We start from the raw sequence: 4,201 nt of genomic DNA on the forward strand, positions 1-4,201 counted from the left end.
AAATGTCAAATTAAGAAAAAAATATCGATAAAGATTAACTTTAATATCTTACTATTTCAAATATATAAATGAATAGAAATATTTACTTTGACAAACATTAATTCAGAATTTAAATTTATTTTAATTAATTTCACAAAATATTCACCTGATGTTAGTTTTGTTCTGTCAAGAGATAATTAGGCAAATATAATTTCTAGTTATATTTAATTTTTGTTCTAAAATTAAACAAGTTTTGTTTTTGCTATTTAAAAAAATAGAGTACTTTTTTTAGCTTCATATTATGGAAAATACGAACTCATTTTACTACGTAAAGTATTTTACTAAGTAGTGTACAACTTTCAAGAAGCGCGGGAAGGGAACGCGACATGGATGAGCGAAAGATTATTGTCTTCTTCCTCCTCGTCTCTTTCAATTTGCGGTCGCAGGGGCACGCGGATTGTCCTTGTGCGTAGGAGATCTCACGTCTCCTCCAAGGACGATTGGATGAATTGAAATCGTCCATTTCCCTCTTCCATTTTTGGAATGGTCTCAGAGCTTCAGAAAAGGTGTCTACTCCGAAAGGGTGAAAGATTTTGAAATTCAAAATTCATAGTTCAAGAGTGATTCGGATTTCATCTTCCCTCGCATTTTTCCCTAAACCGGAATTCTTTCCCCTATATATTAGATTTTTCTGTTCACTGAATGGGGGACGGAAGAGAAATATTGGAGAGTAGTTGGATAAAGGTAAAAGTTCTAGTTTTGGCAAGAGCCTATAGAAAAGAGATAAGAATTGTTGAGTTACACCATTCGTATAAGGAAACAACCAAATATATACTTTCTTCCCATAAGCGGCAAGTTACAGTTAGCCGTCGAATCGTCCCAAGCTCGCCCAGTCCAGTTTCGTTGCACCTCGAAAGCTAATGCCCATTTAGCTTCAAGCATATTTATTTCATCGTGTTGCTTGTTTCATTTTCGATTACATGAAGTCGTCTATCGGTTATTATTTTGAGAATATTTAGGCTTGACGTCGGCTTCGGTCAGTACTGTAGCTCATTTGTGAGTTTAAAAAGTCCCTCTCCCTTTCTTTGAATCAACTCTTTAACGCCCCCTGTTTTTTTTGTTTTGTTTTACCAAGGTTTGAGTTGGATCGTCTTCAATTCCGGAGTCTCTACAAATTTATCAATTGACTGATGGCATAATGAATCTTAGTTTATATACTCAGTTTGAATGAATACTATGTTTGTGTTTTCTTTCCGTTGGATGTGTCTTCGTGGATGGCAATGTATACATAGTGAGATTCAAATTAAGAAAATATATATCTAAAGTATGGTTCCTACATTTACATCTGGACAGCAAGCTCATGTATTGTGTTTTAGTAGTAACTTAGCATGGTTGGACCTTTAACATACTTTTTCTTTAAGTTCATGATCCTTTATATCTCCCTCTTCGTATATGTCAAGTCTTAGTTCTATGTTTACTTGTTTAGTTCTATCTCATCTCTATTTGTGTCTAGCTTGAATACTTCTTTATGATCCACCAATTGAATGAATAGTTCTCGCGATTAAATTTTGAACAACTAAGCTTCTTGTCATGTAAAAATGTTTAGATTCAAAAAGTTAGTAAGTGTTATTTTGGTTTATTTGGTTCTCTACGGAGTTATATAATCCAGCCAAACTCTTCCTCTTCAATAGCTTGTTATTAGTTTTCTTTAGGAATTAGATGGCTGGATTTTATTTATATTTTTACCTTTCTGTTGATCGAAATAGTTTGGTAAATGTTGAGTTTCAAGGTTAATCTGTTAGGATGCCAAGCATATGTTCCTCTCTAATCCGGAAGCCTAGTATTTCAGTTCTAAATAGGGTGGTCAACGGATTAGTCATATGAATATATAGGTTGAGCTTTGAATCGATTTATTATATGTGTTGTTGTTCGAACCTGCTTTCCTTTCTATTCGGAGTTGTGGAAAATGTCAAATGTCCTTCCCAGGCGTCTAATTTAATGCAAATAGTATCATGTAATGTTTATTTCTTCACTGCTTTGGCTCACATGCTAGAATGTTCAAGATTCACTCTATTGACATATGGATTTACTCTTATTTTTCTTGGTTTTGTCTACATCTTGAGCATAATGTCATATATTCCTCATCCGTCATTTCGTCAATGCCGAAATGCTTGTCCCACTGCATGAAGTTTGCTGTTGATTATTTTATTCATGAGGAAAGCGTATGTGGGGTTATGGACAAGTAAATGGAGGGAGTATTAATCCATGTGCTATGTTATTTATTTTCCCTCGTGAAAAATTTGTTGCTTGCATACCTAAAATTTCAATACATTGATTTGGGTGTGATTCTCTTTTAGATTTGGGTTATTTGTTCGATCGAGTTGATATCATAATCCATTAAATATGTTTCTTTCTTTAGTTGCTAGGATTTAAATTTTGCTAATGTAATTTTCCTTTTTTATTTGTCCCGCTTTGCATTCCCCCGTCGAGCCATAAAGGCTCAAATTATCCTCTATGAGTCGTCCAGTCCCCTCTAAATGGTATACAGGTCAAAAGCTTGCAATACATTGCTGAAAATAATTTTTTTTAGAGAAAGTCGAGAAAACAGATTGATATACCGGCTGTATACACTGGTATACAGTCGGAATATATTATGCAGCCGTTCAAAAAATGCACGACGTGGATTTGATGAAAAATGCAAGTCAAGGTTGATTTAATGGAATTACGAACGAGAATGAACTTAAAAAGGGGTATGTATACAGTGATATACGCGAAATGTATACGCTGGTTTTCCAAAGCAAAAAGGCCCATAAAGCCTTAACAATGTTCAGCATTCATTTTGGTGAAATTTGGGCCCAACCCATATTTTGGATGAATTTTCCTAGATTTAGGACAGGTTCAAGGCTTGGTAATTTGGGCCAAAGGCCCAAATTTGACACTTCTATCCTTAGTCTTTGTTTATTATTGTAGCCTCTAACATATTATTTGATTTTTGGTTATGATTTAGTTAATCCCGAAAGATAGCTATTTTTTAGATATTTAAATTTGTAGCTATATATATATATATATGTATGTATATATATATACATATATACATATATATACATATATACATATATATATATATATATGTGTGTGTGTGTGTGTGTATATATACATATATATGTTTTTAACCTTGTCTTTACTTTAACTTATTTCTCTTTAAAAATTTCTCCCTTTAGTTCATTTCCCTTTTTAAATAATTAAGTAAAAACTTAGTGGTAATAAAAATAGTAAAAGAATTGAATTCACTTTGTTTAGATTAAATATTTGAAAATTATTCTAAAAAGGTTATTTATTCAAATCGACGGTCAATCGCGAGTTAGTGGGCAGTCCGAGGGCCTAACACCTTTTCGGAATGTACATTTGAACATCGAACCTTTTTCAACTGATTTTTATCTGTTTTAAGTCTTTTGAAAAATAATTTTACGTTTTTCTTGATTTTACTAAAAATCAAGTGGCGACTCTGTAATGCTGGAAATCGATTTCTCTTAAATCATAAGATTGATTGATTTTTCGAAACTTAGTCACTTTTTACTTTACTTATATTTTTTTCATAAAACAGAAATTGTGACTCCGCTGGGGATTACTTAAGTTTTAACCAAAATGATATGACTATTTGGACTAATTATATTGATTAAAATGTTTATATATGATTAAATTGCTTAAATAATAAACTGGCATTGCATATCATGGTATATTTCTGATATATATCGTATAGTATATTAAAGGACGAATTGCGGAATCGCAGCCGGAATTTTTTATACTCACCCTCTTTCTGAATTAGCGACAATTTATTGTTTCGTTATGCGTCCAATGGTTGTCGCGAGTTCCAGCCCAAATTGTCCGTTTGGGTTCCCGGTCTTTTCAAAATGTCACTCCTAGTCAACTAGCGTAGAGCTGAGCCAAATCCCAAATTTAGGAGCATTTGAACTAAGATGACCCAACGCCCAAGGCGTGTTGGGCCCATTAGAAGCCCACCTTGTGTCTACTTGGCCCAAATTGCCAAAAACAGACAATCATGCTTACGTGTTGATTGAAGGATATATAAGCGTTTTAAATCAATTTATTGTCTACGGGGTGGGGGTTGACTAATTTTTGTTTGCTATTTTTGTAGGATGAATTCGACACACGAGCCTTTGAAAACAAGAATGGTTACCATCCCCGATCCCTTCCTCAAAGT

The 4,201-nt window shown here is 33.5% G+C and overlaps 1 long non-coding RNA gene across 1 annotated transcript; it reads left to right on the forward strand.

Moving 5' to 3' along the window:
- The first annotated feature begins 257 nt into the window (after positions 1-257).
- Positions 258-1,387, forward strand: LOC114076169. The gene is made up of 2 exons (XR_003576997.1): positions 258-1,015; positions 1,115-1,387. It is a non-coding gene; the product is annotated as an uncharacterized LOC114076169 (long non-coding RNA).
- The last annotated feature ends 2,814 nt before the right edge of the window (positions 1,388-4,201 follow it).

This window comes from Solanum pennellii, chromosome 2, assembly GCF_001406875.1.
Source record: "Solanum pennellii chromosome 2, SPENNV200".
Classification (NCBI taxonomy): Eukaryota; Viridiplantae; Streptophyta; class Magnoliopsida; order Solanales; family Solanaceae; genus Solanum; species Solanum pennellii.